General features: G+C 47.7%; 1 non-coding gene across 1 annotated transcript; it reads left to right on the top strand.

Moving 5' to 3' along the window:
• The first annotated feature begins 3,028 nt into the window (after positions 1-3,028).
• Positions 3,029-13,380, top strand: LOC100145016. The gene is made up of 7 exons (XR_004220382.1): positions 3,029-3,134; positions 5,307-5,633; positions 7,201-7,488; positions 7,769-7,882; positions 9,995-10,294; positions 11,556-11,906; positions 12,606-13,380. It is a non-coding gene; the product is annotated as an uncharacterized LOC100145016 (transcript).
• Positions 13,381-14,233: the final 853 nt, after the last annotated feature.

Below are 14,233 nucleotides of genomic sequence, written 5' to 3'. Positions count from 1 at the left end.
TAATTCATCAAATATTTTTCAAACGGTTGCCCTATGGATTTCATCGGGGGGAAGCTAGGAATGATGGGAGGTACAACAGGGGGCTATAACTAATGCCAGCTGGGGTAGCTCTGGATCTAGTGACCCACACTGTCCAACCAGTCATTGTGTTCAGCAGACCTGAATATACTCCCTGCTGATTGGTTCCTGAGGGTTAATAGATATGGAGCCAAGTGTAATGTTGCCCCCATGGAATTTTCCTAATTCAGACAATTTTCAATACAAAACCCACTTTATTAGGAGATATCCTACATTTTTAAATGTTTTTGGGTAAGTAGCCCTGAGGGGGCAATTAATTATCAATGCTACCATAGGGCCCCTTGGTCTTTGGCTACTTTTCTACCACCTATTAAAGGGGATGTAAACCCAACCGCAACACTGTCCTACGGCGCCCCCTAGTTTTTCTATAGAAGTTGCCAAAAACCTAATTATAGATGCAAGAAGATTCACCAATCAGAATTCTACTGAAGAAAAACCTCATTATAAATGCAAAAGAGTTGACCAATGAGTGTCAGGCCCCTTGCTGGTACCTTACATATAGAGATAATGATGTCATTTTCCCCTTCATTATATGGCACAGAGATTGGTGAATTTTCTTGTATCTGTAATTATGTTTTTTTGGCAACTTCTATAGCAACACTAGGGGGCGCAGTGGGGCAGCTTTACCGTTAGGTTTAGTTTCCCTTTAAGCACTTTTAAAGGTTTAAACACCCCATAAAAGTGATAGTGGAGGTTTTATGGAACCAGGCCCGGCGGAATGTTCCACACAGTATTATATATGGTAGCTCTGCCGTCCAATCAGTATTGCTGGATACTCTTCTGTTTGTAACACAGAGTTGTAATGTTTCCTGGTACTGATGAACCCAAACTGTGATAGTGGAATAAATGTGCATAGAATCAAATGATTAGATACAATGTAGCTATAAACTGTGTCTCATTATTGTCTGGGTTCCATTTTGCTCTGTTTCTAAAGGGAAACTAAACCCTGCGGCACAGCGCGGCTCAACCAAACGTTACTCAGCTGTTGCCGGACTACAAATCCCAGAATAATGTCACATATAATGAAGGGTGAGGCATGCTGGGAGCTGTAGTCCCAACATCAGGGTTGGGTTCTTAAAGCAATATTGCCCAATAAAACTTTTCGAAGAATTTTCCTGGAATTTCCACAAAAAGCCGCTGCTTTAAAATGTGAAAAATCCTCCAATGAGAATTTGATTCCTGTGTCACATGATGAAGGGAATAAATGTTGCCCAATAAAACTTTCCCCCATTAAAATGCAAGAAATCCCCCAATGAGAATCCCAGCTGATGTGAGTAAATCCGGCTCCCTGTTCTCTGTTCCTGCAATTGGAGTTGGGAGCAATAAGCACAGTTTCCCAGCACTGAACAAGTCTGTCCCTTTATCCCCATGTCTGATTCCTGTGCCATATAATGACGGGAAAATGCCATCATTATCTCTATATGTAAGGTAATATCAAAATGGCTGATATAGTGCTGGGAATCTAATCAGTGTTCTCATTGGTCACTTCTTCTGCATTTATAATGATGTTTTTATCAGTAGAATTCTCATTGGGGAATTTCCTTGCATCTATAATTGTTCTAATACAATAATAATTTTTCGGCAGCTTCTATAGCAACACTAGGGGGCGCAGTGGGGCAGGGTTACTGCTGGGTGTTAGTGTTTCTGTATTAGGATTTATTTACTTGATAAGGAAACATTTCCCCTGCAGGGAGGCCACATCCCGACTCATTTCAACAGAACCGCTGTGTAATGGGACTGGAATGTGAGGCCCCGGGGAGGGGGGGGATTGGGTCAGGCTCGGGGCAGCTAAGCAGAACAAAAGGTATAGAAACCCTGGACTGAACCCCATGCCCTGAGCGGCCCATAGAGCCCTGAGCGGCCCATAGAGCCCAGTGCGGCCCATAGAGCCCAGTGCGGCCCATAGAGCCCAGTGCGGCCCATAGAGCCCCGAGCGGCCCATAGAGCCCCATAGAGCCCCGAGCGGCCCATAGAGCCCCGAGCGGCCCATAGAGCCCAGTGCGGCCCATAGAGCCCCGTTCGGCCCATAGAGCCCCGAGCGGCCCATAGAGCCCCGAGCGGCCCATAGAGCCCCGAGCGGCCCATAGAGCCCAGTGCGGCCCATAGAGCCCAGTGCGGCCCATAGAGCCCCGAGCGGCCCATAGAGCCCCCATAGAGCCCAGTGCGGCCCATAGAGGCAAGTGCGGCCCATAGAGCCCAGTTACGGCCCATAGAGCCCCCATAGAGCCCTGCGCGGCCCATAGAGCCCAGTGTGGCCCATAGAGCCCCGAGCGGCCCACCATAGAGCCCAGCGCGGCCCACAGAGCCCAGTGCGGCCCATAGAGGCAAGTGCGGCCCATAGAGCCCTGCGCGGCCCATATAGCCCAGTGCGGCCCATAGAGCCCAGTGCGGCCCATAGAGCCCCCATATAGCCCAGTGCGGCCCATAGAGCCCAGTGCGGCCCATAGAGCCCCCATAGAGCCCAGTGCGGCCCATAGAGCCCAGTGCAGCCCATAGAGCCCTGTGCGGCCCATAGAGCCCTGAGCGGCCCATAGAGCCCTGAGCGGCCCATAGAGCCCTGAGCGGCCCATAGAGCCCAGTGCGGCCCATAGAGCCCCCATAGAGCCCAGTGTGGCCCATAGAGCCCCGAGCGGCCCATAGAGCCCAGTGCGGCCCATAGAGCCCCCATAGAGCCCAGCGCGACCCATAGAGGCCCATAAATAGATTTAGTGCCCCTTTAAAGAGATACCGACACCAGAAATGAAACCCTTTTTATAACTGCCTTTGCATGCTATTTATAATTTTGCTATAATAGTAATAGTTTCTGTGAAAAATGATCTATGTGACCTATAGGGAACTTTTTACATACATTCATATTTTGAAGAGTAGTTTTTTAGTGTCGCTATCACTTTAAAATGTATTTGGCATAAAGGGGAAGCGCTGCACTTCCGGGAATCGTGAGACTGGGAAAGCGAAAGCAGCAGCAGTCGGTCTTTACTTCCCAGAGGGATGGGAAATGGCGCGGCCGCTGCTGGGTACATTCTGCCTTCTCTCCTGGATTTGCTGCAGCTCAGTCTGTAAGTCTTACTGGGACTGGGGGGCAATTGGGTGGGGCAACTGGGCTGCAGATCCTCCCCTCAGTGACTGGGGATCCTCTCGTTCTGTTACTCGGCTGCTGATAAACATGATGCTTCCAATGTTATTAATGGGAAATTGGATTAATATAAAGGGGTTTCCCCCAGACAAGGGGGCGACTCTGTCCATTTCCTGCACCTATTGGAGGGGTTCAGGGGTTTGTTGTCAGAACCAGCAGTGCAGGGAATAGAACAGATATTCAGTATCAGTTATAGTTCCAATCAACTTAAACCTGTAATTAATGTATATGGGATTAAATCCAAGTACAGATATAGGACCCATTATCCAGAATCAAGGGCAATCCGGATAAGGGGTCTTTCCATAATTTGGATCCTCATACCTTTAGTCTACTACAAAATCAATAAAACATTAAATAAACCCAATAGGGCTGTTCTGCCCCAATAAGGGGTAATTATATCTTAGTTGGGATCAAGTACAGGTACTGTTTTATTATTACAGAGAAAAGGGAATCATTTAACCATGAAATAAACCCAATAGGGCTGTTCTGCCCCCAATAAGGGGTAATTATATCTTAGTTGGGATCAAGTACAGGTACTGTTTTATTATTACAGAGAAAAGGGAATCATTTAACCATTAAATAAACCCAATAGGGCTGTTCTGCCCCCAATAAGGGGTAATTATATCTTAGTTGGGATCAAGTACAGGTACTGTTTTATTATTACAGAGAAAAGGGAATCATTTAACCATGAAATAAACCCAATAGGGCTGTTCTGCCCCAATAAGGGGGTAATTATATCTTAGTTGGGATCAAGTACAGGTACTGTTTTATTATTACAGAGAAAAGGGAATCATTTAACCATTAAATAAACCCAATAGGGCTGTTCTGCCCCAATAAGGGGTAATTATATCTTAGTTGGGATCAAGTACAGGTACTGTTTTATTATTACAGAGAAAAGGGAATCATTTAACCATTAAATAAACCCAATAGGACTGTTCTGCCCCCAATAAGGGGTAATTATATCTTAGTTGGGATCAAGTACAAGTACTGTTTTATTATTACATATTAAAAATTAGAATTATTTGCTTATAATGGAGTCTATGGGAGATGGGCTTTTCGTAATTCGTAACTTTCTGGATAATGTGTTTCTGGATAAGAGATCCCATACCTGTACTAATATACAGCAATATTATCTCTCTCTCTATATATATATATGCTGTACTGTGGGCTATAAGGCTCTATACTGTATATTTATTGCATAATGCACCGGGGGCTCATATAATATACATGGAGGGGCCCCTCCTTCTACTTTTACTTGATTTTATGGGGTTTGTGAATTTTAACTTCACTTTCTAGCCTTGGCAGCGGCAAAATCAAGACTTTTGTTTTTATTATCATTTGTGTTTTTTCAGTGAGCGCGGCAGGGGTTAAGTCCTATTTGATATCAGGTGTAATAATGTATATGGGAATGTTGCTTAGATTGCAAGCTCTGTGGGTTGCTATTTTCTGTTGATGAAGGCTTGAATGGAGGATAAGCTTATATTGGCCCATTATAGCCCATTATAGCCCATTATATCCAATTTTATCCCATTTTATGCCATTATATCCCATTATATCCCATTATAGCCCATTATATCCCATTTTATGCCATTATATCCCATTATATCCCATTTTATGCCATTATATCCCATTATATCCCATTTAATGCCATTATATCCCATTATAGACCATTATTTCCCATTATATCCCATTATAGCCCATTGTATCCCATTTTATCCCATTATATGCCATTTTATCCCATTTTATGCCATTATATCCAATTATATCCCATTTTATGCCATTATATCCCATTATATCCCGTTTTATGCCATTATATCCCATTATATCCCATTTTATCCCATTATATGCCATTATATCCTATTTTATGCCATTATATCCCATTATATCCCATTATATCCCATTTTATCCCATATTATCTCCTGCCCAACTGCTACCGATTCAGGGAAAGCCAAAAAACTCCATCTTTAGCCTCTTGAATTTGCCTCAAAGGGGGGAAAATTCCTTCCTGACTCGCCAAGATGGCAAAGAGCTGATTTAGAAGTAACAGCCAAGGCAGAGTTTGGGCACGGTACTGACCCAATATGGCTCCCTGCAGGTTCTGCACTGAAGGTATCGGATCCTCCCTCTCACAAAGCCCTTCTGGGTTCTACAACTTCCCTCCCTTGCACCTTCTCTTTGGGCAAATCTCCCATTGACCACTCGGTGTTGTCCATCATCTGGACCTTCAGAGACAAGGAGATTCTTAGGTACAACAAGGGTCGGACCCTCTCCCAAGCCGGACTGTCTCTGGATGTTCAGGCCATAGAGGAAGGGAGGGTGTCTCTGTCGGTCTCCAATGTAACTGTCTCTGATGAGGGAACCTACACGTGTGTTGTGAGTTATAACATGAAACAAGAACATGTCATGGAATTACAAGTGGAAGGTGAGCAATAAATGTATTTATAAGGGAAGTAAACCCTGCTGCACAATGAATAGACCTGAGCTGATGATCCTTTCTGCTTATTGTTCTGATTAAGAATCCATGGTTTTAGTTATAGTTAGTTATAGTTCAGTTAGGCCTAGTCCGGCTACTAGAGATAGAACACAGGTTACATTGGACTCTTTCCCCGGGATGGGCTTTTCGCTAACCTGGAAGAGTATAGGGAGAATGGTGTATGGCAACTACACCTCTCTATTGCCAGATGTATTGAATTGTCCATGGGGTAGATACTCACAGTACTTGAGGTAGTTGAATGGTAGTGAGTACCAGGTACATTCACAAATAGAGCACAGATCTATGGCACCACTATGGAGACAGTTTAGGGGGTTTATGTATCACCTTTTTGGGTTTCAATGCCTCATGTGGTCCGGATCCCATACAGCAGAAATGGGTCAGGGAGATAAACTAAGCCTGAATCCTTGTCAGTACTGTGGTCCCTTCACTCAGGCAAGCAGAGCCTATGGGAGAAATACTCCCTGCTATCAATCCTCGTTGGAGCACAGGCTGCTGCTACTAATTAATCCTGCACTCTATCTTCCCAGAACATGCTATAACAGTAGCTATTCCTGTATACTGGGGTCCCTGCTCCCCATCTTCACTAGAGGTAGGGTCCCTCAGCTGAAGGCCAAAGAGGAAGGACCACCCCACACCAAACGCTATATTAAAGGGTGGCAGGAAGTGGTCAGTCGCCTATGGGCCAATGATAGAAATATGCTAATAAGCAATTATGAAATAGGAAGTGTAGGGATTTAAAGCCGTAGGGCCTGTTAACCCTATGTGTCCCTACACCACTTTCCAATTCCTGTTCTGCCAAGTCACTGTGTGCAGAAGAGAGACTGAAAAATGTCCTCAACCGCGAATGACTAAAAATGCTTTCCCACTGGCAATAATGTAAATTGCCACTTGGAAAACAAACTCATCGCTTGAGCTAGAGAGCCTAGGGTGGCCTCCCTTCACCCCAATCCCACTAGCACACCCACCTCCAGTCATGATGGGCAGGAGAAGGTGGGAACATGTTCCTTCTCTTCCACGTTCATCTGAAGAAGGTCCAGCAGAAGTTCCTGAGACCCGTTGTTCTGTGGCCGAGGCCCTGTCCCTTTATGAGCCACAAAGTTGGCTTGTGAGTTTCCTGGTCTCCCTAAACCTAAAAACCACAAGTCACATCCCGTCAGATTTGGCTCCGAAAGCTTCTTCCCTTGGTTATAATTAGGTTTCACCTCAGGGCTACAACTGGGTCTCTATGGTACTTGGCAAATCCCAATTGGAGCAAGAGAAAGATATTTACACTCGCAGTGACAACACAAGAGCTATTGTGTACTAGAACGTTATGAGGGTCCAATCGGTCCAGGAGGTAAATATGAGTTTACACAGCCCCCTCCCAGTACAACCCAGTTTGCCCTACCTGTTCCCATAATGATGAGCAGCACAATGGGGTTGATAGGCGCCATCTTGTGCCGCTCGTTCTTCTCTCTGTACCAGTCACTTTTTCTTCTTTTTTATAATTTTACAGCCGTTCCCGTGGTGACGATAAGTAGATCTAGGGCGAACCTGCGCTGCTCAGTGAGTGGGTTCTACCCTATGGATATTGGGGTAACTTGGCTCAGGGATGGGGAGCCCATACCCCATTCCTCTAACATAGACATAAGGACATGGAGTAATGCAGACGGCACCTACACACTGAGCAACTCACTGAGTGTGGCCCCTGGGGGAGGCCAGAGAGAGGGGACTTACTCCTGCCAAGTGGAACACAAGTCCCTGCCGGAGCCTCTTCTCAAGGATCTCCAGTTGGTCTATAGAGGTGAGACTCATTCCACCAATAGGTGCCCTATAAGTAACCCTTTATTCACGCTCGAGCCTGTAAAACATTTATTTTCTCTGAGCACAATTTTAAAATATAATTTTCAAAAAAATTAAGACCCCAGGAAGGAGCCACAACTCCGTTCTACTGCTTCTGCCAATGGCAGGGTTGCCTTGTGGGGCTTCTATTGCCCTATGGGTAAGTTACCCTGCCCTGATGGTATATACGATGCTCTATGGGCCGTTACCTACTCACTAGGGACAATAATGTTCTACTGCAGGAGAGGAGCGGAGATATACCCCAGAGACCGTTGTGGCGGCCATATTTCTCACCATGCTGCTCATTGGAGCCGGGATAGCGGCGGCGCTTTGGTTTCTTGTCTACAGGAGGAAATGTAAGTTGTGGGTATAGTAGGTATAGTATAGTAGGCCTATAGTAGCAGTGGGGGGATAATAGCCTCTGGGAAGGGACTGGGGCTGTGGGATAGCAGGTATAGTAGGGAGAGATGGTGCCTATAGTAGCAGTGGGATAATAGCCTCTGGGAAGGGACTGGGGCTGTGGGATAGCAGGTATAGTAGGGAGAGATGGTGCCTATAGTAGCAGTGGGGGGATAATAGCCTCTGGGAAGGGACTGGGGCTGTGGGATAGCAGGTATAGTAGGGAGAGATGGTGCCTATAGTAGCAGTGGGGGGATAATAGCCTCTGGGAAGGGACTGGGGCTGTGGGATAGCAGGTATAGTAGGGAGAGATGGTGCCTATAGTAGCAGTGGGATAATAGCCTCTGGGAAGGGACTGGGGCTGTGGGATAGCAGGTATAGTAGGGAGAGATGGTGCCTATAGTAGCAGTGGGATAATAGCCTCTGGGAAGGGACTGGGGCTGTGGGATAGCAGGTATAGTAGGGAGAGATGGTGCCTATAGTAGCAGTGGGGGGATAATAGCCTCTGGGAAGGGACTGGGGCTGTGGGATAGCAGGTATAGTAGGGAGAGATGGTACCTATAGTAGCAGTGGGGGGGATAATAGCCTCTGGGAAGGGACTGGGGCTGTGGGATAGCAGGTATAGTAGGGAGAGATGGTGCCTATAGTAGCAGTGGGGGGATAATAGCCTCTGGGAAGGGACTGGGGCTGTGGGATAGCGGGTATAGTAGGGAGAGATGGTGCCTATAGTAGCAGTGGGGGGATAATAGCCTCTGGGAAGGGACTGGGGCTGTGGGATAGCAGGTATAGTAGGGAGAGATGGTGCCTATAGTAGCAGTGGGGGGATAATAGCCTCTGGGAAGGGACTGGGGCTGTGGGATAGCAGGTATAGTAGGAAGAGATGGTGCCTATAGTAGCAGTGGGGGGATAATAGCCTCTGGGAAGGGACTGGGGCTGTGGGATAGCAGGTATAGTAGGGAGAGATGGTGCCTATAGTAGCAGTGGGGGGATAATAGCCTCTGGGAAGGGACTGGGGCTGTGGGATAGCAGGTATAGTAGGGAGAGATGGTGCCTATAGTAGCAGTGGGGGGATAATAGCCTCTGGGAAGGGACTGGGGCTGTGGGATAGCAGGTATAGTAGGGAGAGATGGTGCCTATAGTAGCAGTGGGGGGATAATAGCCTCTGGGAAGGGACTGGGGCTGTGGGATAGCAGGTATAGTAGGGAGAGATGGTGCCTATAGTAGCAGTGGGGGATAATAGCCTCTGGGAAGGGACTGGGGCTGTGGGATAGCAGGTATAGTAGGGAGAGATGGTGCCTATAGTAGCAGTGGGGGGGATAATAGCCTCTGGGAAGGGACTGGGCTGTGGGAATAGCAGGTATACGTAGGGAGAGATGGTGCCTATAGTAACAGTGGGGGGATAATAGCCTCTGGGAAGGGACTGGGGCTGTGGGATAGCAGGTATAGTAGGGAGAGATGGTGCCTATAGTAGCAGTGGGGATAATAGCCTCTGGGAAGGGACTGTGGGCTGTGGGATAGCAGGTATAGTAGGGAGAGATGGTGCTATAGTAGCAGTGGGGGATAATAGCCTCTGGGAAGGGACTGGGGCTGTGGGATAGCAGGTATAGTAGGGAGAGATGGTGCCTATAGTAGCAGTGGGGGGATAATAGCCTCTGGGAAAGGGACTGGGGCTGTGGGATAGCAGGTATAGTAGGGAGAGATGATGCCTATAGTAGCAGTGGGGGATAATAGCCTCTGGGAAGGGACTGGGGCTGTGGGATAGCAGGTATAGTAGGGAGAGATGGTGCCTATAGTAGCAGTGGGGGGATAATAGCCTCTGGGAAGGGACTGGGGCTGTGGGATAGCAGGTATAGTAGGGAGAGATGGTGCCTATAGTAGCAGTGGGATAATAGCCTCTGGGAAGGGACTGGGGCTGTGGGATAGCAGGTATAGTAGGGAGAGATGGTGCCTATAGTAGCAGTGGGGGGATAATAGCCTCTGGGAAGGGACTGGGGCTGTGGGATAGCAGGTATAGTAGGGAGAGATGGTGCCTATAGTAGCAGTGGGGGGATAATGTTGTTATTTCCCAGTGAAGCCCCAGGATTCCATGGCACTTTCCCTGAGTGACTCCGGAGAGGTTCTGAGCTGCCTGACCCTGCGGGAGTTTTACCCCAGAGGGATCCAGATCAGATGGAGCTGTGGAGTTGTTTACTACGAGGATCTGGAATCCAATGAGAAAGTTACTTTGAGCTCCGGCAGCAGCACCTTTAATATTGAGAGTGAGTGTAAGATCCCGGGGCAACTCTTCATACATCCAGGATTCAAAGTGCAAGTGACCTGGAACCAACAATCCGGCGCCGGGCAGGGGTCCCGGGAGTTCTCTGCCAGGGGTAAGTGCACTGCCCTTCCCATTGGCCTGATCTTTCCAATCTCCAAACCAAACTTATGAGGCTGTTCCTGCTGAATTGTGCTTAGTACAGGGGAGTCCCTATGTGTCATAGTTTTATGGTATCTCTCTGTACAGGCTATGAGCAAACTTGGGGGCTGTTCCTGCTGAATTGTGCTTAGTACAGGGGAATCCCTATGTGCCATAGTTTTATGGTATCTCTCTGTACAGGCTATGGGCAAACTTAGGGGGCTGTTCCTGCTGAATTGTGCTTAGTACAGGGGAATCCCTATGTGCCTTAGTTTTATGGTATCTCTCTGTACAGGCTATGGGCAAACTTAGGGGGCTGTTCCTGCTGAATTGTGCTTAGTACAGGGGAATCCCTATGTGCCATAGTTTTATGGTATCTCTCTGTACAGGCTATGAGCAAACTTAGGGGGCTGTTCCTGCTGAATTGTGCTTAGTACAGGGGAATCCCTATGTGCCATAGTTTTATGGTATCTCTCTGTACAGGCTATGGGCAAACTTAGGGGCTGTTCCTGCTGAATTGTGCTTAGTACAGGGGAATCCCTATGTGCCATAGTTTTATGGTATCTCTCTGTACAGGCTATGAGCAAACTTAGGGGGCTGTTCCTGCTGAATTGTGCTTAGTACAGAGGAATCCCTATGTGCCATAGTTTTATGGTATCTCTCTGTACAGGCTATGAGCAAACTTAGGGGGCTGTTCCTGCTGAATTGTGCTTAGTACAGGGGAATCCCTATGTGCCATAGTTTTATGGTATCTCTCTGTACAGGCTATGGGCAAACTTAGGGGGCTGTTCCTGCTGAATTGTGCTTAGTACAGGGGAATCCCTATGTGCCATAGTTTTATGGTATCTCTCTGTACAGGCTATGAGCAAACTTAGGGGGCTGTTCCTGCTGAATTGTGCTTAGTACAGAGGAATCCCTATGTGCCATAGTTTTATGGTATCTCTCTGTACAGGCTATGAGCAAACTTAGGGGGCTGTTCCTGCTGAATTGTGCTTAGTACAGGGGAATCCCTATGTGCCATAGTTTTATGGTATCTCTCTGTACAGGCTATGGGCAAACTTAGGGGGCTGTTCCTGCTGAATTGTGCTTAGTACAGGGGAATCCCTATGTGCCATAGTTTTATGGTATCTCTCTGTACAGGCTATGGGCAAACTTAGGGGGCTGTTCCTGCTGAATTGTGCTTAGTACAGAGGAATCCCTATACTTTACTTTATACCAGGTTTTATATATTTCAGATTTTCCTTGGCGCCCACGGATGGGGGAGATAATAAAGCCAGATACCCTGATACACGGCAAAGAGGGCAGATTCCAGTGTAAGATCTGGGGGTATTTCCCACTGTGTCTGGAGCTGAGATGGTTCAGGATAGAAGTGGGGGTTCGGGAGCGGATCCCCCTTTTTACCAGTGAGAAGTATTTTCTGACGATGGAGCCCGAGAGGCAAAGTGACGGAACTTTCTGTGGAACAGCTCTACTTATTGTCTCTGTCGATTCTGCCACTGAGCAGGGGGTGCAATTTATCTGCCAGGTCCGGCACCCCAGTCTGGGGGAACCCCTAGAGAGAAGCACCGGGGCCCTCAGTGTGACAGGTGAGTCTTGTGTCAGACTGGGCTGGGCACTCAGTCTATGCGCCAGGGCCGGACTGGCAGTCTGTGGGTACTGGGTCTGTCTCTCTCCAGTCTCTCTAACTCACCCCCAGCCTGTGGTACTACTGAATATCCAGTTATACAGGGTCTCAGTGGGACTGGGAATGTGGGGGCTGGGAATGCCAGGGGGGTCTGTCTCTCTCCAGTCTCTCTAACTCACCCCCAGCCTGTGGTACTACTGAATATCCAGTTATACAGGGTCTCAGTGGGACTGGGAATGTGGGGGCTGGGAATGCCAGGGGGGTCTGTCTCTCTCCAGTCTCTCTAACTCACCCCCAGCCTGTGGTACTACTGAATATCCAGTTATACAGTGACTCAGTGGGACTGGGAATGTGGGGGCTGGGAATGCCAGGGGGGTCTGTCTCTCTCCAGTCTCTCTAACTCACCCCCAGCCTGTGGTACTACTGAATATCCAGTTATACAGGGTCTCAGTGGGACTGGGAATGTGGGGGCTGGGAATGCCAGGGGGGTCTGTCTCTCTCCAGTCTCTCTAACTCACCCCCAGCCTGTGGTACTACTGAATATCCAGTTATACAGTGACTCAGTGGGACTGGGAATGTGGGGGCTGGGGGGGGGGGGTCGTTAGAGGAACCATTTAACGATGTTCTGTTTCTCTCTCATGTTCCCATGTTCCTCCCATAGTGAATTCAGCAGAACCAAGGCCTTTGCCGTAGAGGAGAAGAGAACCGGGTCACACACAGACCCAGAGACCAGCGGAAGGATATTTGGGGGCCGGCCAATTAGCCCTGTTACAGAGACATAATATTGGCACCATAAGCAGCCTGGGGGGGTCGATGCTTCAGCCAAACATTGCAATCTGATGGCGAGGGGGCAAGAACATGGCCCCCCCATGAATGTGCCGGAGCCTCCACCGGGGTTGGTGCTTCTACTATTCCCAAGGCTAAAGAGGAGAAGGTACCGGCTGGAGTGTGAGTGCCACTAGGACTATGGGAAAGCAGTCTGGGGGGTCATCGGCCCAAATGGGTCAACTATATGGAACGAGACATTCAGTTACTTCTCAGGTCAAAGACAGTTCCTGGAGTCGTGTTCTACCCCTCAATAATGACAATCTGGGTCTCTTAAAGGTCAACTAAGAATATAATTTTTGCCATTTAAAAGAAAATATAATTCTAAGCCACTTTGCACTATACATTCATTACACATTTGTAATTGTTTTTGCATTATTTGTATATATAATTGCTATAAGAAGCAGTGTCTGACCTTTTCTATTCCCTGCACTGGGGGTTCTGACTCCTGAAACAATGTAACACAAGCCTGACTGTAACCCCCTGCCTGGAGTTGAACCAGGGGCCTGCAGGTTGCTATGCAGTATCATGCACTACAGCTCTATATATAAATAATATATTATTAATTATATATAAATAATAAAGACTTTTGTATTTTTAAATCGACAGAACCTTTGCCCTGTTCCTCTCACTTTAAGACCTGGCGGCACCCGAGTAGCGGAGGCTCCACCCGAAGCCAAAGGTTCCTGCTATGGGCAGAAGTGTGAGCTGTGACCGGGACCTGGGCAGTTGTTCTGGGTTATGGGTTACCAGTCATGACACTGACAGACCCAAAGAAAATGCTGATAATACAGATGCAGCCAAGTTCTTTTCCCATGTTGCCATGTAATGTCTCTTCAAGTTAAAACAGAGAAAAAAATACCAAAATGTACCACCAGGTGGCGTGTGGTCTATGGTGTTTTCTGTTGTGTTTTGCTGGCAAGTCTTTGCACTCTAGCGCCATCTAGAGGCAGGATTTAATACTCAAATAATGGTGTCTGGACAGGGTGAGACAGAGTGTGAAAACTTGCTGGCTGCATCTGTGTGTGTATATATATATATATATATAAATTATAAAATACTGAATCCTTTGACACAGGAAGCAGTCATGGGGGGGGGAGGGTGCGCAATGTGATGGGTGGATGACAAGTGGCGGGGGCAATGGCAAAGAAGGAGGACTAGGGGTGGGTAGGAGAGGTTCCTGCCTGGCACCCCCTAATCGTTGCTCCCTAGGCAGCTGCCTCTTCTGCCCCCCCCTAGTTCCGGCCCTGGTCCTGGCACTGATACTGGGGAAGTCTTGGCACCAATGTCAGTGTATAAAGGAGCCATTCAGTAATTCAGCCCTAACTGGTAATTTACTAGTTAAAGGAGACATATTGAATAAATGGGAAAACCCCCTAACCCTGTAGGCAATTATGAATAATTAACCCTATCTGTAACAATGGCCCCTATAGATCCTCTCAGGTCCCTGTCTGGGTTTCACAT

This window comes from Xenopus tropicalis, chromosome 9 (genome assembly GCF_000004195.4).
Source record: "Xenopus tropicalis strain Nigerian chromosome 9, UCB_Xtro_10.0, whole genome shotgun sequence".
In the NCBI taxonomy this organism is placed as follows: Eukaryota; Metazoa; Chordata; class Amphibia; order Anura; family Pipidae; genus Xenopus; species Xenopus tropicalis.
The sequence above is the reverse complement of the archived record's forward strand: the minus strand, read 5'-3'. Positions and strand labels throughout refer to the sequence as shown.